The sequence below is a fragment of the Hemicordylus capensis genome, chromosome 3, assembly GCF_027244095.1.
Source record: "Hemicordylus capensis ecotype Gifberg chromosome 3, rHemCap1.1.pri, whole genome shotgun sequence".
Classification (NCBI taxonomy): domain Eukaryota; kingdom Metazoa; phylum Chordata; class Lepidosauria; order Squamata; family Cordylidae; genus Hemicordylus; species Hemicordylus capensis.
This window is the reverse complement of record NC_069659.1, coordinates 10,895,468-10,917,675: the sequence shown is the minus strand read 5'-3', so window position 1 is coordinate 10,917,675 and position 22,208 is coordinate 10,895,468. Positions and strand designations below refer to the sequence as shown.

Sequence of the window (22,208 nt, the reverse complement as noted above, 5' to 3'; positions counted from 1 at the left end):
AAACCTTCTGCTCTTCCCAGAGCGGCTCCATCCCCTGAGGGGAATATTTTTCAGTGCTCACACATCAAGTCTCCCATTCATATGCAACCAGGGCAGACCCTGCTTAGCTATGGGGACAAGTCATGCTTACTACCACAAAACCAGCTCTCCTCTCCTAGAAACACAAAAAACATTGTGGATAGAGATGATGGGCATTGTAGTCCAACAACCGCTGGTTGGCTGCTCCTGCCTTAGAGATCACTTCTTCCCTTAACAGTCCATTCTGATTGCTAACGGTTTCCCGTGTCTGCCTCTATGACTATACCATTTGAGACATACCAGGCGATCCATAAGTTCAGCCCTGCCGAATCAAGGCCCATCTAGGCCAGCATCCTGCTTTACACAGTGGCCCACCAGCTGCCTCTGGGAAGCCCACAGGCAGGAGGTGAGGGCGTGCCCTTGCTGTTTCTCCCCTGCAACTGGTATTTAGAGGCATCTTGCCTCTGAGGCTGCAGGTGGCCTGTAACGGCTATAGTGTTTTACACTATACAGGTGGCTCTTGTTGTCTGCGGAGCTTCCGTTCTCACCTACAACCCTGAAAAACGAGACCTTGAAGCAATGGGAATGGGGGGGAGGGTTAGGTTCCTGGAGGTGAAAAATGCCTAGAAATGGCAGAAAGAAGAGAAATAATGTGCTGTACCATGCTCTGCAGGCCTCCAGCTGTCCAGTGACCCCAAAACCTTGATTTCTGCAATTTTCTGCAAAAAAATAGTGGGGATTTTTTTTTAAGAGCCACAAAAAGCCTCCTTTCAGCAGAATAGTGGCCAATTTCCAGCCACTTAGGCACCGCGGATAGGCAAATTCCTACTATTTTTTGAAACACTTATAGTGAGGTCGGGTCTCCATTGCCTGACTGTGGATACAAGGGACCACGGATTACCAGGGCCACCTTTACGTTTATTGGGCCTGTGTGGAGCTTTGGCCCCTAGAAGCATGGAGAGATGACCCTTCTGACTCTGCAGTGCCATACTTTGCCCATCGGCAGGGATCCGGGGGCTCCTTGAAGGGAAACTCTGGAGCCCCTGCCCCATTTTGGAAGGCCTGCAGAGTGTACTGGGAAGTGTAGCCCTTCCCAGCACTCCTCCCATAGAGGTCTTAAGAGAGGCCTCCTGCTTTCATAAAGGATCTTCCCAGCACTGAGAAAAGTGCAGTATTGTGTGGAGGTCAGTGCAGTGGGAAATGGCTCTGGCATTGGAGTTGTGGGTTTTTTTGCCAAAATAGCCTCCGCTTGAAAAATAGTGACGATCAGTGGCTTAAGAAGTATTCTCCACTTCCCCAAAAAAGTATTCATTTTCTCCCAGAAAACTGCAACTTAGTGTTTTTTTTTCATCTCAGAAGCTAATTTCAATTAACCTTGGAAAGGAGCATTCTGCAAATAAAAACACACAGCCTCTTTCTTTTCACAGTGCCTTGGCGGGGGGAGAAAGATCTTTCTGCATTGTTGTTTTTGAAGCAACGTGCCCACCAGATACTGATTTTGTGTGTTGTGAACTTTTGACATCCATGGGAGTAATTCCTGCCCAGCCTTCCCTCCCTGAATCTATTGGAGTTCGAAATCTTCTGCAGGACTGTATTCATGCAAATGACCTCTTGGAGCCCTGATGCCAAAGTAGTGTATTATATACCATTTGAACACTGCCCTCCTTTTCTCTCTGTTTGTTTCAGATCATTAGCATAGGTCCAACAGCACAGAAGCTCAATTTCCATAATAAAGGCAAATCTCTCTCATTTAATCACTTTTCACCAAATGAACCATTTAATGCCATATTCAGACCTATTGTGCGGGGATTTCCCAAGACTCCCCTTGATCCACTTATACTCTCTTCTGTGCCTTTTGTCTCTTGTTAACCTGCTTGCTTTTTAAAGGGAGGCGGCGGTTTGCGGGGTGCGGGGGAGCGGGGGTGTTGGGGAATAGATCAAATCCACTGCGAGAGTCGTGCAGCTGGTTTAATTAAAACTTCTCACTCTCTCTTGCTTTTTTTGTTTCTCTCCTCCAAAAGTTGCTTGGAATGTGCTCCTCCTTTGTGCTGCTCCAGAGCGGTGTCTAATCACTGTAATTTAACAGATTCCGTAATTACCTGCCTTGCATGGAAATCACTTGATTGCTGTTTCTTTGTCCGATCTCATTCCAAGTGACGGGGTGAATTTAACGCCGAGATGAATGGCTGGCCTGCCTGGGTGCAGTTCAGGGGTGGTCCAAATTGGTATCTGGCCTCCGAGGTTTCCAAAACAAGAGGAAGATATCAATGGGTGTGTTTGCGAACAAACTTGGACCTTGTTCCACAAACTATGTTCCCAAACTATGTCTGCACTTTACCACTGCAGGTTGCAAGTTGGGGCTTTCATGATGAAATGATCCTTAACACAAAAAAGAAAAGAAAAGAAAGTCCTATGTGTAGAAAGCTAGCATGCCTAGCCTTCTTCCTGACCATTTTCTCTGTGCAGGGAGTTTGTTTGGGGGAGCATTTGGTCAGATGAGCCTCTCTAAGAGGTACAGTCATAAGAACAGAAGGACAGCCCTGCTGGATCAGGCCCAAGGCCCATCTAGTCCAACATCCTGTTTCACACAGTGGCCCACCAGATGCCTCTGGGGAGCCCACAGGCAAGAGGTATGTGCATGCCCTCTCTCCTGCTGCTGCTCCCCTGAAACTGGTTTTGAGAGGCATCCTGCCTCTGAGGCTAGAGATGGCCCGCAGCCACAAGACTAGTAGCCATTGTAGACCTGTCCACCATGAATCTGTGTGCCATCTTTTAAAGCCATCCAAACTGGTGTCCATCACCACATCCCATGGCAAAGAATTCCACAGATTAATTATGCGCTGTGTGAAAAAGTACTTCTTCTTGTCGGTCCAAAATTTCCCAACCTTCAGTTTCATGGGGTGACCTTTGGTTCTGGTGTTGTGAGAGAGGGAGAAAAATTTATCTCTGTCCACCCCCTCCATGCATAATTTTATACATCTCGATCATATCTTCCCTTAGTTGCCTCTTTTCCAACGTAAAGAGCCCCAGATACTGTAGCCTAGCCTCATAAGGAAGGAGCTCAAGGCCACAGAAGGGGTTGACCTTCTGAATGAGAATTCAGACCAGGGTTTTGTGGTTTAAGAGCCAAAGAATGAGATTCTGTATTCTTGTGGTCTGGTTCTACAAATGTGGAGCTGATCCATCTTGGGGACAGGAGAGAGGGCTTAGAGGGCAGTGAGTAGTCCACCGGGCAGTTTCCTCCCCAGATATCTTTGGGGCAATCCTGGGTTGTTATTATTCATACCCTGGCTGGCATCTTGCTCAACGAAGCATTTGTGTAGCAAACGAAGTTGCGCTAGAAGAAGATTGCAGAATTGCACTAAAAGGGTTGGGTTGGGTTGTGGAATTGCACTCTTGGGGTGCAGCTCTCTTGTGCAAAAGTTCCCTCTCAAACAGGGTTAGTTATCATTTTCCCCGGGCATTTCCCAGGGCCTTTTTGGTTGCAGCCCCGCCATTTTGGAACACCCTCCCCAAAGAGCTTCACCATGCTCCCTCCCTCAGTGCTTTTGAAAAAACCAATTAACAAATATTTTTAAAGAGGCTTTTAAATGTTGCATCTGCTGCTTCTATCTGGTAGGTTCTATATAGCTTTCCATTTTTAGCTTTTTAAAATAATTTTTAATTTGAAACTTTTTTTTAAAAAAAGTACTTTTAATTGTGGTTTTAGCTTGGTCTTTTATCTTGTTTAACTTAATTTGGTTAACTTTTCTAGTCTTATTTTACGCAGTGAGGCTCTTCACACGATTAGTGTGAAGAGCTGTAAGGGGGGTTGCGGGGAGAGCGGGCTTAGTCCGCTTTCTCGGCAGACGATCCAAAGGCAGCCCTGGGCGGCCAAATCGGCCGCCCACATGACTGCTGGCTCCGTCACAGAGCCAGCAGGGGCTGCAGGGATCGGGGGCCGTGCGGCCCCTGGAAATTCCAGGAGCACGCGGGGCATCCTGGAGAGACCCCCAAGCCCGGGAGGCTGCTTGCAGCCATCTGGTCACGGTCCTACTCGTGTGTTGCCGTGCGCCGCAGCCACACATGAGCAAAAAAATTAGGTCAACAGAGTGCTCGCTCCGTTAACCTTGTCTAAGGGGAGGGGTATTTATGGCGGCTAGCTGCCGGGAGTCGCACACCTCCCGTTGCAGCCCACGATCGCCCCAAAGCGGGCTAGGCTCCCTTAGCCCGCTTTTGGGTGATCGTGAATAGCCTCAGTATCTTTTTTATTAATGTTGTGAGCCGCACCAAGCAGTAGTGTACTGGAGGGGTACACAAGAGGTGGGGGTGGGGTGTAATGGAATGGTGGGGTTAAGGCAAAGGCCTGGTGGGAAAATGTTATTGGAGAAGGATTTGAGAGAAGGAAGAAAAGAGGAAGCATTCTGGAAGACAGCATGTGCAAAAACAATCCAATCTTAAATCAAAGGGTTTATAGCAAGTCAGTGGCAAGCCTTCTCATACACATACATTAAAAATGTGAAAATTAAAGTTAATCAAAAAACACATAGACTGCATCAGTTTCAAACCAGATATAGTTTGAAATGGTGTCTTCTGTTCTTTATGCAAGCTTTTGAGTTTCACAGAATTCTTCTGCAAACAGACTAAACTCAACAGGGCAAATACAGACTTCCATCCACTGATTTCCAACTGCTACAGTTTCTAAATGCATGGACAGAATCAGCTGTCCAGTGGTTCACCCAGATGCCTCACATTTGGAAATATGGATGCTTTACAGCAATGGTTGATTTGGGGTTTTTACCCTGAATCAAAGAAACAGTGGGTGTCTCTTGGTGCAGAGTGGCTCTAGCACAAGGCAAGTTTGGCAGAAGCAATGTTCTCCTTCCTTGGTTGCCCCCCAGCAGTCCTCAAGAGTTGCCCAAGCACTCATTCCAGAGTGTCAAGGACCCCCTTGTCAAGAGCATGATATGTGCACCGGTTGCTGCCAGGGGAGCAGGGAGAAGCACAGAGATGCTTTCTGCTAGCAGATGAAGGTGCATCTGTGCTGTTTCTAGAGTCTCCCCACTTCCCTTTCGAGCGCCACTGGCGCCACATCCCACAGTATTGCTGAGTATCCTTCGACCCTTGGGGACAGCTTTCAGGGTTGCAGGGAAAGGGCTGGAAAGGAGGACATTGCTTGTGCTAGTACACACTCTGGATGTGGCCTATGTTCCCTCTCACAGGGATTCTTAGATGTTGTTGACTACGACTCCTGACTACAACTTGGTCCCCAAGCAAAAGTCATTGCAGCTGGGGATTCTAAGAGTTGTACTTAACAACAGCTGGGAATCCATGTTAGAGGGAACACTGGATGTGGTACATTGAAGAGATTCTCACGATCCACTAAAAGCGGCCCAAGGGAGCCTAGCCCGCTATTCGTGGACCGTGTGATGCCACAGGAGTTGTGCGGCTCCCGGCAGCAAACTCCACTAATTCCCCCTCCTCTTAGCCGAGGTTAGCGGAGCAAGCGCTCCGCTAACTGCAGCTTTTGGATCGTATGTTGGATCGTGCGGCTTTTGGATTGTGTGTTGCCGCAGGTCACAAGAAGACCCCCAACCGGGAGGCTAAAAAGCAGCCTCCTGGCTCGGGGGTCTCTCCAGCATGCCCTGCGCACTGGCGCAGGGCATGATGGAACTACTGGGGGCCGCGTGACTCCCAAGCCCCTGCTGGCTCTGTGATGGCGGAGCGGCCGCCTAGGCAGGGCTTGCTGCTCGTCTGTGGGGAAAGCGGGCTTAGCCCGCTTTCCCCTCAAACCATCTGGAGACAGGTCTCATTGATCGTGAGACCCGCCTCATTGTCTTGTATTCCAGGGTAAAAATCTCTCCATGCTGGCCTATGCTTACCCTAGGGCAGGGCTGTGCAACTGTGACCCTCCTGCAGGTTTTGGCCTAGAACTCCCATAATCCCTGACTGTTGGCCCCTGGGAATTATGGGAGCAGTAGTCCAAAAAACAGCTGGCTGGCCCAAGTTGTGCAGCCCTGCCAGTGTTCCCTCTAACAGGGATTCCCAGATGTTGTTGACTAAGGTAAAGTGTGCCATCAAGTCGATTTTGACTCCTGGCGCCCACAGAGCCCTGTGGTTGTCTTTGGTAGAATACAGGAGGGGTTTGCCATTGCCTTCTCCTGCGTAGTATATGATGATGTCTTTCAGCATCTTCCTATCTCGCTGCTGCCCGATATAGTACCAGCGGGGATTCGAACCGTTAACCTTCTGCTTGTTTGTCACGCATTTCCCTGTTGCGCCACTTAAGGTGGCTACAACTCCCATAATCCCCAAGCAAAAGCCGGTGCAGCCAGGAATTCTGGGAGTTGTAGTCAACATCTAAGAATCCCTATTAGAGAGAACACTGAGCCCTGCCCTTGGGGATTGTTCAGATGTTGTTTATGCCTTTGGAATGGGATTTGTTTGGGGTTTGTTATTCCCCAGGCCAGCTCCGAGATCGAAAATAAGCCGAGCGGGAGGAAAAGAGGAATGGGCAGCAAACTTGTGGGGAATCAGGGGTGACTTGGTGGGCAGAGGAAGGCGAGCACCAGCCCCATGCCTGCCTGCTGATTTGGCCTTGCGATGTTATCCTTCTGCCCCCACATGATTGTTAGCAGTGTTCCACGCAATGTGCAACCATAGCGATTTCTGCACATAAACAAATCCCTTTTTAAAAAGGGTTTCTTCCCCTCACTCCAAGATGGCGTGGATGGATCTGAATATTAAGGAAGAGCACTTCATCGGCAGCTGCTCCAAGTGCAAAGACAACCCACCGCACCGCATTAACTTAGCGAGTTCTCTCTGCAAAGGGTTGCTCAGCAATCAGGCTGTTCCTCCTCCTCTGAACTACAGGCAATCGCATCCTGTAGTTTGTGGAGAGGAGGCTAAGAGAAGTGCTAATCCCCTCTTAGTTCTCTGGGGTCATGTAGGAAACATGAAACCGGCTCAGATTTTCTGCGAAGTGTGGGAGCGATGCAGTCCTGGAAGGTTTCTTAATTGAACGGAGGCATCACTACAGTTCCTGGAGACGCAAAACGCACGTTCTAGCCACAGACTGGGTGTCGAAACAAAGAGCCTTTGCAGAATGACAACATTTGTGGCTTGTCCGAGTTGAAAATATGAGTGGGATGGGGTTGGGGAGGGGACGGAAAAGGAAATGTGCCATCCTTGATATAACTGCAAAAGCAAGGGAATTCCAATTGGGCGTGGTGATAAAATCACAAGGCTTGTTCACACAACCATTAACTGGGTACAACAAGCATCCTACACAGCCTTGGGAGCTGTGCACGCTCCTGATTTTTGGTTGTGTATGAGTAAAAAGCCAGGTTGGAGATGAGGAGCATTGTGGTCTGCTAAGTATCAGCAGGGTAGGGTGAGCACACCTTACCTAGATTTTGTCCCCAGCTTTTGAACAAGGTAGGGAGGGGAAACCATTCCACCCAGCTGGCCCTGACGTTATTCTGCATCTTTGCCCCCAAGTCACTACTTTGCTTCCACTCCATCATACTTTGCTTTCCGCTCCTGGCTTCAGTTTGTGGACCGCAAAGTTCTAGTAATATAATAGATTCCACAAACCTTCTGTCTATCTCTGGTCTAGATAGATCAGCAATCTGCACAGATGGAACATAGGAAGCTGCTGTATACTGAGTCAGACCACAGGTCCATCTAGCTCAGTATTGTCTACACAGACTGGCAGCGGCTTCTCCAAGGTTGCAGGCAGGAATCTCTCTCAGCCCTATCTTGGAGATGCCAGAGAGGGAATGTGGAACCTTCTGCTCTTCCTAGAGCAGCTCCATCCCCTGAGGGGAATATCTTGCAGTGCTCACACATCAAGTCTCCCATTCAGATGGAACCAGGGTAGACCCTGCTTAGCTAAGGGGACAAGTCATGCTTGCTACCACAAGACCAGCAGGCTCAACATGGGTTATAGCTGGGGTTTTCAAACTAACATCATTTACAGACACAGTGGCCAAAGGCCATGGCCGCTGGAGATGATGGGAGCTGTAATCCAACAACATCTGGGCACCCAAGTTTGAGAACCCTTGGGTTACAGTATGTTTTTTAAAACCTAACACATACACAACTAAGAATGACAGCCCTGGAAGATTCATGTAAGATTAAGGAAGCGCCTCCTTCGACAATAAACCCTGCCATCCACTGAGATCATCAAGAGAGGTTGAGTTGCATTTGCCATTGGCCCTTTTGATGATGACTCAGAACTGGGCCTTCTCTATAACCACCCCGGGTTAGCGTTATGGACAGCCTGTTTGGCATGGTTCCGTCCAAATTTGGGCCGAACCGCGGGTATGCAAACCGGTTTGGTCAAACGGATTGGCTAGGCCGGGTGGTTCATAGAAACAATTCAAAGTGGTTCGTGATCAAACAGCTTGAACCAGCCTGGTTCATGGCATTCCAGTTCACAGTCAATCCAGTTCTTTACATCCCTACCCCAGGTTTTTGGAACATCCGAATAGAAGCGTTCTCCATCACTTGCTGCCTTTATGAAAGCTCCTAAGACACACCTGTTCCTTCAGGCTTTGGGTAAAACATATTGTTTTTGTTTGCTTTTATTATTGGGATAAAAAAAATTATGTAAATCTCCTGGAGATGTTTTATATCAGGTGGTGAGGCTCTATACACGAGCGGTCGGTGTGTAGAGCCTGGGAGGGTTCAGTGGGGAGAGTGGGCTTAGCCGCTCACTGCGGCAGCACATGAGCAAAAAACCAAGGTTAACGGAGCTTGTTTAAACCTCATTTAAGGGGAGTGGGGATTAGGCGGGCTGGCCACCATGGAACCACCAGGCTCACCCACGAGCCTGGTGGTTCCGATGATCACTAGAAAGCGGGCTAGGCTCCCTTAGCCCGCTTTCTAGTGATCGTGGGAATAGGCTCGGTTTGTGACTCAAATAAATGATAAATGTCGACACTGTTCACATTTTTCTACTTGTGTACTCTTTCTTTTTCCCAGTTCCCCTTGAACATTGCAGTGTCTGCTTTGAAATGAGATGCCAGCAATCCATGATAGTTATCTCCTGTGGGTTTTTTAAATGGCAACTAGCCAGGGGGCAAACGTTAGTTCCTAATGGGTTGGTGGTACTGGGGATTGTAACCCTTTCTCCCCATGAGGTTTTCCAGCTGAAATCCCCCACGCTGCTATTTGCCCCATCTTTCAGCCTCAACGCAACATTTCCAACACTGAGATAATAATACTGACTTATTGAAGAACTGTGTTTAATAAATAAGTGTTGTGGTTATTAGTTGTTTCAATGCCCTGTGGGCTTCCTTGCATTTTTTCCAGACTTTTGGAAGGGTGCGAAGCCAGCAGGGGAGTGGGCTTCCCAACTCCTCAGCTGTTTGGAGTTACAGGGTCATGTTCTAAAGCTTGCATCCTCTTTGGGAGCAATTTACAGCTGTCATGCGGCTGTCACCATTCCTTCTGTTACCGTTTAATTTGGATCTAGGCCCACCGAGAGCGGCTTCCTTCCAGGCAGATCAACATGCATCAGGCTCTTAAACATTTCTGCCGCCTGTGTTTGACACCTCATCTTGCAGTGAAAGGCTGGGGTGGAAGTTCATGGTGATAATCATAAGACATCTGTATGTTGGGCTCTTCTGAGCTGAAGCGTCAGTCAGGGACAGCTTTCCACATGTGGCAGCCATTGCACTCTAAATATATTATTGTGACTCTTGGCCTTGAAGCGAAGGATAGAGAAAGACACCCAGACTCAGGTTGCAGATAGGTTTTTTCAAGAGTGGACCAGAAGAGCCATCGCTGCCCATGCAATGGGTGGTAATCCTACGATTCTCTCTGGTCCAACAACAGGCCTACAGTGTGATCTCTAGTTGCCTGTGGTAGGGGTGTGCCTGGAACCGGCTGGCCCGGTTTGGTTCGAGTCCAAAGCAGACTCGATCCTGACCAGACCAGTTTGGTCCGGCCCCCATCGAACCCCCCTCCCTCCGGTTCAGTTCAGTCCAGTGGGGTTCACAAATTATTATTTTTTTAAATTAGCATTTTTTAATTGCCTCTAGCCCCTTTGGGCCTCGCAGGCCTCGCAGAGGCCATTTGCGCATGCGCGGCAGCAGGCAAAATGGTTACCATACACAATTACAGAGGCCTGAATGGGCCAAAAAATGCCATTTTAGAGGCTGTGGTAGTGATTCAAGAGGCCAGTGGGGGGAGGGGGAACCTTCGTAGACCCCCCCCCTTGGCCTTTAGGAAGCCCCCCGAAGGGGCTAGAGGTAATTTAAATATTTTAATATATATTTTTTTAATGTTGCAAACTGCTGCGGGGGTTTGGTTCTGGTCCAGATGGAACTGTGTGTGTGTGTGTGTGTGAGTGTTTCGGTTCGACCCCGAAGTGAACTGCCGAACCCCGAACCAGTGTGCATATCCCTAACCTGTGGCACTTCCCCTCTTCCACACCACTGCAAAATCAGTATTGGAAGTGTATGATACAGAACTGTGGAATATGGGAAGTGGCCTTATACTGAGTCTGACCATTGGTCCAGCTAGCTCAGTATTGTCTACACTGACTGGCAGCGGCTCTCCAAGGTTTCAGGCAGGAGTTTTTCCCAGTCCTACCTGGAGATGCTGCCAGGGATTGAACATGGCAGCATCCATCCCCTCTTACAGCACTTACATGTAGTCACCCATCCACATGTAAACCAGGGCAGACCCTGCTTAGCAAAGGGGACAATTAATGCTTGCTACTACAAGACCAGCTCTCCTCCCTGTGTTTATCCTTACAGTTTATTTTCAATGATGCAAGACTATCTATGTGATACATTAAGGGAATGTATGATTATAATTAAGATTTATTTTCATTTATGAGATCACCTGGCATTCTGTGTGTCCGTGTGTGTGTGTGTACCCCCATCAACTTCACAACGCCTGTACCAATATGAACCAAATTGGGTACAGTTGTAGGGACACATAGAGACACCTCAGTGGCATAATTTTTTATCATGTCATCCACACCGATTCAAGATGGCAGACGCGTAAACTTTTGAGGCGCAAGTGGGCTAACTTGTGAACCGCGTAACTGATTTGAACCAAATTTGCTACAGTTGTAGGGGCACATGGGCAAGCCTCAATGGCATCGTTTGTGATGACGTAATCTACCCCAATCCAAGATGGTAGGCACATGAATGTTTGAGGCACAAGTGGGCTAACTTGTGGACTGTCAAACCGATTTGAACCAAATTAGGTACAGTTGTAGTGAGTGACACACTGGGACACCTCAGTGGCGTCGTTTGTGATGATGTCATCCACCCCGATTCAAGATGGTGGACACATAAACTTTTGAGGTATAAGTGGACTAACTTGTGAACCGCCAAACGATTTGAACCAAATTTGCTTCAGCTGTTGGGACACATAGGGATGCCAAAATGGCGTAATTTGTGATGATGTAATTACCCCGATTCAAGATGGCAGATGTGTGAACATTTGAGGCTTAAGTGCTTGTGGACTGTCTAACCCATTTGAACAAAACTAGGTACAGTTGTAGTGAGTGACACATAGGGACACCTCAGTGGCATGGTTTGTGACAATGTCATCCAGCCCACTTGAAGATGGAGGACACATAAACATGAGGTGCAAGTGGGCTAACTTGTGAACTGCCTAACTGATCTGAAACAAATTTGCTAAAGCTGTATGGGCACACAGGGATGCCCCAATGGAGTAGTTTGTGATTATGTCATCCATGCCGATCCAAGATGGCAGACATGTGAATGTTTGAGGTGCAAGTGTGTTAACCTGGGGACTGTCTAACCGATTTGAACTAAATTAGGTACAGTTGTAGTGAGTGACACACAGGGACACCTCAGTGGTGTAGTTTGTAATGATGTCATCCACCCCGATCCACGATGGCGGACATGTGAACATTTGAGGCACAAACTATCTAACCTGTGGACCTCGATTTGCACCAAATTTAGTCCAGTTGTAGTGAAAGTAGGCAGCTTAGTTCTTACTTGAACAATTTGTCTTTGTAATATGTTCCATGTATTATGTTTATAATAAAAATAATAATTTAAAGGAGCTTGGAGGTGGAAACCTATTTCAGTGAATGCTGCTTGTGACTGCAGTGTGGAAACTCCATGTTTAGAAGTTGGATACCTCTGAATACCAGTTGCTGCCAGGGCTGTAGCTGTTGCTTGCCATCATGCCCTGCCTGAGGGCTTGCCTGAGGCGTCTGGAAGCCGGATGCTGGACTTGGTAGAGCTTTGGTCTAATTCAGCAGGACCCTGCTTCTGCACTTAAAAGCAGAGTCGAGCTTTAATACGATTCATGGCTGCTTTGATTTGTTGCTGGTCGTGCCTTGCCTTTTTCTGCTTTTTAAAAAACGTGCATCATTATCGTACTGTATTTTCATTTGTGTGGAAAGGTGCCTTGAAAAGAAGTGCTGAGAGGCAGGATATCTAGATTGTCAATAATAAATAACTCTATGTTGATAGCGGAAGAAAAAGGCAGTCCTAATAGGGCTGAAGCAGCCCACAAGTTGCCTAGCAAGGTTATGAATAGGACTGGGGAGGGATTGAAAATTAATTTATCCAGACTGGGATGTCACCTGGGACTGTCTTGTGCAGAGATGGCCAACCTGAGCCTTTCCAGCAATCGTCAGACTACAATTCCCATCATCCCAATCCCCATCATCCCAATTCATTGTTGCATGGATGATGGGAGTTGTAGTCTGACAACAGCTAGAAAGACTCAAATTGGCCTCCCCTGGGCCTTGTGGCTTAGTAGAATGTTAGAGTTGGAAGGGGCCCAGTGTTCCCTCTACTTGTGCACATGTGTGCGCGGTCACAAGTTTTTTGATGTCTGCTCAGTTAATTTTAGATCCTGCTCAGGTTGAATCAGGAATGCACATGCACACTCACTGCCTTGATACTGCCGCCCAGAACAAATTTTCATCTGCGCACAGATGAAAAAAATTAGAGGGAACATTGAAAGGGCCTTGGAAGTTTTTTCTAGTCCAGCCGCCTACGCAGTGCAGGGAACTGTTTCAGCATCCCTGACAGATGGCTGCCCTGCCTCTATTTGAAAACCTCTAGAGGAGGAAAGCCCACCAATGCATGAGGCCGACTGTTGCACTCTTTCTCATCTCCTGGGGGCAGCAAGCCAAGATACTTAGATACCGGTGTTTCTAACTTGGGAAATTTGATGGTTTGCTTATTAGAGTACAAGCATGGGAAGAAGCAGATCTGTCATCTTGTCACTCTGTGGTTTTTAGCAGTCTGTCATAGGATGTTGGTTGATTACATCGCTGGGCGTCCTTGGGCACAAAAGAGTATGATCGTTGTGTCTCTCATCCCATTCAAAATCTTCTTTTGAAAGTTGAGTTTAGAAGGAGGAATTAAGGACAGGGGTGAATCAGTGAGGCTGTGATAGTTTGTTGGTTTGTTTGTCTGTCATATTTATATACCACCTGATATGTATATCTCTAGGCAGTGTACACAGAGGTGCACCTAGGTAATTTTGGAGCCTGGACCTAAAGGCCTTTTTGGAGGCCCCCATCCCCTGCAAATTAAGCATCATCATGCTCCACCGGGTGACCACACTACCCGGGACAGACTAAAGAGGATTTGGGGGGGCCCAGAGGCTGTGGGGGCCCTGGACTTTGGCCCCAAAGTCCAGAGGTAAGAGTGCCTCTGAGTGTACATAATCCAAATTACAATATAAAAGTAAAATACAAGCAATTAAAACATGTTGACATAATAAAAACCATTAAAAAAACTCAGAGAGTTTTTAAAACTCAATTAAATCTACTTCTCCCTTTCATCTTCAGGAAATTTCACTCATTCTCTAAATGCCTGCGTACAGGCAGTAATGGGCTGGATGAGGGATAACAAATTGAAACTGAATCCAAGCAAGACGGAGGTGCTGATTGTGGGGGCTCTGAATCTGAGGAGTGCGTTAGATCTTCCTGTGCTGGATGGGGTTTCACTCCCCCAGAAGGAGCAGGTTCGCAGCTTGGGAGTACTCCTGGAGCCAGGCCTCACCCTGGTTTCTCAAGTGGAGGCCATGGCCAGGAGTGCTTTCTATCAGCTTCAGCTGATTCGACAGCTGCGCCCATTCCTTGAAGAGGATGACCCCAAAACAGTGGTGCATCAGCTGGTAACCTTCCGGCTTGACTATTGCAATGCACTCTACGTGGGGCTGCCTTTGTACGTAGTTCGGAAACTTCAATTAGTTCAGAATGCGGCAGCCAGATTGGTCTCTGGGGTAACCCAGAGAGACCATATTACGCCTATTTTGAAACAATTGCACTGGCTGCCAATATGTTTCTGGGCAAAATACAAAGTGCTGGTTATTACCTTTAAAGCCCTGAACGGCTTAGGCCTGAGTTACCTTAGAGAGCGCCTTCTTCTGCATGATCCCCACCGCACATTAAGGTCATCTGAGGAGGTTCATCTCCAGTTGCCACCAGCTCGTCTATAGCGGCTCCGGGGCTGTGGAATGCACTCCCTGCGGAAATCCACAATTTGAATTCTCTATTAGCCTTCAGGAGAGCCCTTAAAACGTATGTGTTTGGCCTGGCTTTCCAGGGTTTTTAGATCTGTTTAAATATTTTAACCTGTTTTGGTGGCTTTTAATCACTGTAATTGTTTAATTGTTGTTTTAAAATGTTTTTAAATTGTTAATTGTTGTTATATTGTTTTTAATTTGTTTTAGCTCTTTATTGTTTTAGTGGTTTGTTTTAATTTGTAAACTGCCCTGAGCCATTTTGGAAGGGCGGTATATAAATCCAATAAATAAATAATAAATTAAAACCATTTCACAGAGTAAAACCACTAGTTTACAATTAGTTTTAATTAAAAGCCTGAGCTAACAGGTGTGTCTTAAGGGTCTTCCTAAAAGCAATCAGAGAGAGAGAAGCTCTTATTTTGACAGGGAGTACATTCCAAAGCCTTGGGGTAGCCATCGTGAATGTCCAGCCTTGAGTCTCCATCAGATGAGCTAGCAGCAGCCATAACCAGATCTCCTCAAATGATCTTAATAGGTGGCAGGGTTCACGACAAAGGAAGTGCTCTCTTAATACCCTGGACCTAAGCCATTCGGGGCTTTATAGGTAGTAAGCAGCACTTTGTATTTTGCTCAGAAACGTATTGGCAGCAGTATTCCCTCTAAGCCTGGCATGCGCGTGTACACACGCTCACATGGTTTTTGATGTCCCCTCAGTCAATTCTAGATCCCGCTCAGGTAGAATCAGAGATTCCCCCCTCTGAATGCAGGTGCACATACACTGCCTTGATACTGCCACCCAGAACAAAACTCGTTCCGCACACAGTTGGGGGAAAAAAGAGAAAACACTGATTGGCAATTCTATAAAAATCAGTGTTGTGTGGTCCCTTCAGGTTGTCCCAGAGACCAACATGGTTGCCACATTCTGTGCCAGTTATAGTTTACAGACTACATACAAAGGTAGCTCCAATAGAGAGCATTACAGTAGTCAAGCCTACTGTACTACTGTTTTAGGGTCATTTTCCTCCAGAAATGGGAATGGGCGCGCTGATAAAAAGCACTCCTGACCACTGCCTCAGCCTGAGAAACCAGAGAGAGTTTTGGATCCAGGAGCACTCCCAAGCTACGTACCTGATCTTTCAGGGGGAGTGTAACCCCACCAATTACAGGCAGATCAAAACCATCTCTCAGGTCTTTGCTCCCCACAATTAGTATCTCTGTCTTATTTGGATTCAACTTCACTTTGTTATCCCTTGTCCATCCCATTACTGCCTCCAGACAGGAATTTGGGGAAGTTATGCCATTTCCTGATGAAGTTGGTAGGGAGAAATAGATTTGGGTGTCATCAGCAACACCCTGCACCAAATCTCCTGATGGCGGGCCTATTGTTGCCTAACTCTGAGGGGTCCAATGTAGTTTTTCCAGGTATGATCTGATTGTTATAATCTGATTGTTAGATAAAATAAGCCCAGTTCGGGCAATCCGGCCCTTTCCAGGCCTATTCCCCAGCGTGGCGACCATTGTGGAGGCCACCACACATGTGCAGTTGGACCTTGCGTGGCCAGGTGATTTTTGCATAAGGAACATAGGGACATAGGAAGTTGCCATATACTGAGTCAGACCATAGGTCCATCTCGCTCAGTATTGTCTACACAGACTGGCAGTGGCTTCTCCAAGGTTACAGGCAGGAATCTCTCTCTCAGCCCTATCTTGGAGATGTTGCCAGGGAAGCAACTTGGAGCCTAGATGCTCTTCCCAGAGCGGCTCCATCCCCCAAGGGGAATATCTTACAGCGCTCACACTTCTAGTTTCCCTTTCATATGCAACCAGGGCAGATCCTGCTTAGCTTAAGGGGACAAGTCATGCTTGCTACCACAAGACCAGCTCTCTTCCCAGTGATATATTCCAAGAAAGGATGGTGGGGGAAGGGAACCTCTGCGGACCCCTCCCCGCCCGCCACCTTGGAGAAGGCCCCTGAAGAAGGTGAGTTGTTTTTTTAAAAAGCATCTTTTTTTTAATGGCTTGATGAACCCCCAATAGTCTATGTTCAGTCTGGGGTTGAGCTGAACCGGGGGGGGGTGTTGTTGACTCGATCCTGAACCTTTGAACCAAACCAGTTCGATATTGAACCTGTTGGGATTCCAACCTGTTTGCACACCCCTAGACAACTCCTGTGGATGTGAACTTGCAGATGCAATGTGGGCAGAAAACAATTGCTTCTATTGCCAGAGCATAGATCTTCAGATGTGCTCTGTGTTGTAACCTGTCGGATTCGAGTCAGTCAGTGTTTGATGTCTTTCTTAAAGGTGACTCCTGGGCTGTTATCAGATGGCTAATCTAAATCATTAAGAGTCTGGGAGGACATGGTAATCTATCCTCTGGGGGAAGGAGAGGGGGATATCAATGCAAGTCAGTGCAATTAGCAATATTCTCTCCAACTAAGTCAATGGTGCATAGGCGATGTGGGCAGCTGGGGAAAGAAAGAAAAACCCACAGTGCACTATGTTTGTTTGGCCTAATGTATTTTGACTACCTTACGTCTTCTGTAATCAGATTGTTTTGGCTTTCTGGAAAGATATGGATTTTATTTTAATTTTTTTGCCTTATCTGTTAAGAATTCTAATAGACCTAATTCAGTTGAATTAATACTGCCCAGTACAATAAAAGGCTGGTTTCCTTGTAATTTGTACAGTGAATTAGGAGCCACCACGAAATGCCATGAGGCTGTCATCTGAATAAAGAACTCTTAGGGCAGTGATATATTCCAAATAGAATGCAAATTACAATGAAAGATACAATGGGAATCCACACGATTTTCGAGGATGTCACATAGTATCTCTAGTGCCATCTGTTGGCAATATGCAGCAATCTGTGAAACCGCTGCATCTTTTTTTAAAAGTTAAAATGAAAGGAGTTTGAAACAACTAGTTCTGGTAAGAACTAATCTGCCTACTTTCCTTTCACTATCCAGTTTGGTCCAAACTGGACTACCTTTGGTCCAAATTGGTTAGGCAGTTCACAACAGACAACTTGTACCTCAAATGTTCACGAATCCACCATCTTGAATTGGGATTGATGACACCATTACTAACTATGCCTTTGAGGTGTCTCTGTGTGTCCCTACAACTGTACCAAATTTGGTCCAAATCAGTTCCCACTTGCACCTCAAACATTCATGCATCCACCTTTGGAATCAGACAGTATATAAATTAATTAAACAAACAAATAATAATAAATTAAATGAACTGAGGACAAATAATGCCATTGAGATGTCCCTATTTCTCAGCAAATTTGGTTCAAATCGGTTAGGTAGTTTATAAGTTAACCCAGGTAGGCCTCAAATGTTCATGCATCCTCTTTCTTGAATTGGACTGGATGACATCACAAACCACGCCATTGATGTGTCCCTATGTGTCACTCGCTACAACTGTACCAAATTTGGTTCAAATCAGTTAGACTGTCCACGAGTTAAACCACTTGCACCTCAAACATCTGCCTTCTTGAATTGTGATAGATAGATAGATAGATAGATAGACTCCCATCATCCCCAGCCATAATGGCCAAAGGCTAGGAACATTTGGGGACCCAAGTTTGAGAACTCCTTCCTTGGTTGATTCATCCGATTCGTTATAATTTGCATATTAATAAAACAATAGGGGGAAAGGAAAGATTGTGCCGTCGAGTCAGCGTCAGCTCCTGGTGACCACAAAGTCATGTGGTTTTCTTGTTAGAATACAGGAGTGGTTTACCATTGCTTTATCCTGCACAGTATGAGATGATGCCTTTCAACACCTTCCTATATCACTGCTGCCAGATATAGGAGTTTCCCATATTCTGGGAATAAATGATAGTTGAAGAAAAAAGCAGTAATGACATCCCAACTATTGCTATGCTCGCACAATGAACAAAATTATAAGATATAGTACAAGAAGATTTACGTATTATGTATGTTTTCAAATGTACTTTTGCAGTCGTTCAAAATGCCAAGCAAGTTTCCTCTGCTTTTTTATTGTATTACATTTATTTATTGAGACAACTTTGGCAGCATAAATTAGAAGCAGGAGTTGCGGATACCAGAAGATATGTGTGTGACTACTGCATTTGATTAAAATGCTCCAACTTCTGGATTATTTGTTTCATAAAAGTTGTACTAGGCTAACTGAGTTTATTTATATAGATAGATAGATACACAGACTCATACTTACAAACAGAAAGTGAGTTTTTTGCTCCTTCTTTCATAATACTAGAACTCATAAATACCTGGTGAAATTGACTAGCAGAAGATTCAGAACTGGGAATGGGAGGAGTAATTTCTGATATACTGTGCAGGTTCACACAATCAGCTGCCAGCACTACACAGTCCCTGAGGGTGTGATATCTGAACCCACCTAAATCCAGTGCCTGCACCAGATTCCTAAGATTCTTCCGACTTCTGCCCAGCTTTGACGTTGAGTGGACGAAGATTTGGGAGAATCTTGAAAACCCAGTGATGGTATCAGACATGTCTGAAGGGGTAATGTGTTTCTGGTTACTTCCATATCCCTGGCTGACTGACATGAAGTGGATTGTGTGAGCCTATCCCATGCATAATAAGCATGTGGAATTCACTGCCACAGGATGTGATGGTGACCACTACCCGTAAGGAGAGGTCTGCCAGTGGCTGTTTATTATGATGACTGCCGCTGAATATCAGGTGCAGGGGAGCAACAGGGCTACCTCTGTTTCAGAGCAGATGAAGAGCCCTGTTGGATCCGACCATGAAAATTCGAGAACCCTCATAATAATCTTCTACATGAAAGTTGACTGGTTGGGGCCCTATGCCACACTTGAGGAACTTAGGAACCATTGAACTGAATGGGACTTACTGCAGTGACAATGTGAGTACATATGATCAGGCTGTATACGTTATCCAGTGAGGTTTGCAAAGCACTCTCATATTGTAGGGTGAAAGTCATCAGATAATAGCAAACTACAGTTCATGCTTCTTTTGAAAGGTCAGCGCTCCTGTGGCTATGGAACAGATTATTCTCCAAATGTCACTCCACAAAGAGTTGAAGCAGCTAAATAACATCACTTCTAGATGCTAAGCAATTAAGCTGCAACTTCTAGGGATTTGTTGTTCCATCTGTGATTCCAGAGCTGGAAACAATGTGACTGTTGAGGGCTGATTTTCCACAGTGTAGGAGTTCATCCTGCATAATGGATTGTGGACCCGACATGCTCCAGTAGACAGGATTGACTGAAAAATTGGCTTGCTTCCAGTGCTCAGGAGTGGTGGCAAAATTCCAGTTCCGGTCCTGTCTTGCTCTGAGCGGCAGGACTGCGAAAGACCTGTGCTTGCTTTCGCAACATAGGTTTACTTTTTCTCTCTATCCCTGCTCTTCATTTTGCTTACTAAAGCAAACACAAATTCTCTTTTACTTTGCAATACAGCTGATTGGATTCTCCACACACACACCCCACACCCCTTTCTTTTACCCCCTCTCCCGATTGAGCTCTCCCATATGGGAGATGTGTTAGTAGACCCCATTCAAAGGGCAGAGGCCGGTCTCTCTACAAGAGACGGTCGTCAGACTAAAAATGACCCGGCTCAGGCTCTCCCGCTCGATAAAACGCCACTCTCCCTCCCTCCCCCCCCCCCCCGTTAGAGCATCTGGGGCAAGAGCAACCCCAAAGGAAGCCAAGCTAATTGCCATTCATCTTAGAAAGCGGCTCTTAGTTCAGGAAGTCTTTGAGCAGCTCCCCGACCCCGCTAAGATGCCAGAGCTAGAAGCAATGTGACTGTTAAGGGCTGGTTCTCATGCTGCGCTACTAGATGTAGTGATTTATACTTACACACAAAGTCTCATATCTTGGATCTCCTTCGCACTGAAATAGTGCACCTGTGTCTGGGATGTACAAGTGGTTTCTTTAAATGCTCTTCCTTATTCATTTCCCTGCATGTAGAAAATTAGAGTGTCCGGGATAAGTCTGGGCCAAAACCCATTTCTTTGATGCTTGTGTTTTCTGTGTAGAAGTAGAATTTTAAAATATGTGTGTGTGTTTTAAAATATGGAATCATAGAATATTAGAATTGAAAGGGACTTTGGAGATCTTCTAATTTAGAGAGGAGAACTGGTCTTGTAGTAGCAAGCATGAATTGCCCAGTTTGCTAAGCAGAGTCCACTCTGGGTCACATTTGAAGGGGAGACTAGATGTGAGCACTATCAGATATTCCCCTTAGGGGATGGGGCATCTCTGGGAAGAGCATCTGCATGCTAGCATGCAGAAGGTTCCAAGTTCCCTCCCTGGCAGTATCTCCAGATACGGCTGAGAGAGACTCCTGCCTGCAACCTTGGAGAAGCCGTTGCTAGTCTGTGTAGAGACAGTACTGAGCTAGATGGACCAATGGTCTGACTCAGTATAAGGCAGCTTCCTACTGTATATTCCTATGTAATGCTCATGCAACAAGGTCCACAAGCTGTGACATGCCTCATAGATTTTGCAGGGAATTTTTGCGCAACAGCGCAGTTTTGAGTAGCCCCATGATTTCACGCACCTAGGTAACCTTCTTGCATTAGTGCAACTTTGTGCAAGCACATCCTTAGTCAGGATGTTGGCCACTGTACACATAGACCTTGTTTTCACAATCATTTGAATCTAGGTTTAATGTGAGTTACCACCATTGAAATGATTGTGTGAACCCATGCCAAGCTGGCCTATGACCCAAGATCCCCACCTTGGCATGGGGTCACACAATCATTTCTGTGTTGGTTACCCACATCAAATCTAGATTCAAACAATTGTGTGAACAGACTTAGATCGTATTCGCGTCGAACATAACATGTGACTAGTTATTCAGGAGAATGCATCTTCCTCACCAGTGCTGCAACAGCCGCCCATAAGTCAAATCTTGCCTACTACATCATTTAGATCAGATGCAGCCCTGTGTATTCTTCACAAGGTTAGTTTTAGTTGCTAGGTAAAGAAATGTTGAATTGAAGCCACCATTGTAAAGCTATAGGGATTCCTAAGACTCAGTGAGGCGAGTATCACGATCAGTGAGACCCGCCGGAGGGGGTTCTGCCCGCTCTCCCCACAGACGATCAAGGCAGCAGCCATGACTGCTGGCTCCGTCACGGAGCTGGCAGGAGCTGTGGGGATGAGGGGCCACGTGGCCCCCAGAAGTTCCAGCATGCCCCACCCGAGTGCTCAGGGCATGCTGGAGAGATCCCTGAGCCCGGGCGGCTGCTTGCAGCCTTCCGGCCGGAGGTCTCCTCATGTGTTCCTGCGCTGCGGAGCCATGCTGCGGCAATACATGATCCGGAAGCCCGGGTTAGCAGAGCGCTTGCTCTGCTAACCTGGGCTAAGGGGAGGGCTATTTTGGCGGGCTAGCCGTTAGGGAACCACCGGGCTCACCTGCGACCCCGCTGGTTCTCATGATGACTGGAAAACGGGCTAAGCTCCCCTAGCCCACTTTCCAGTGATTGTGAGAATACCCTCAGTGTGTTAAGACTACTGCCAAGACAGAAGAAGGGTCAATAGCTCAGTGGCAGAACACGTGTTTTTCATGCAGGAAATCCCAGGATCAATCCCTGGCATCTCCAGTTAAAACAATCCTGGATAGCGAGGCTGGGAAAGACCTCTCTCGCCCGAGACCTTGGAGAAATGCTTGCAATCAGATTATACAGTACTGAGAAAAAATGGACCAGTGGTCTAATTCAGTACAAGACAGCTTCATTATGACG

At 46.6% G+C, this 22,208-nt stretch overlaps 1 protein-coding gene across 9 annotated transcripts in view; it reads left to right on the top strand.

Moving 5' to 3' along the window:
- Nucleotides 1-22,208, top strand: part of TENM4 (teneurin transmembrane protein 4) — a 1,105,140-nt gene that overhangs the window by 836,890 nt on the left and 246,042 nt on the right. The window lies entirely within an intron of this gene.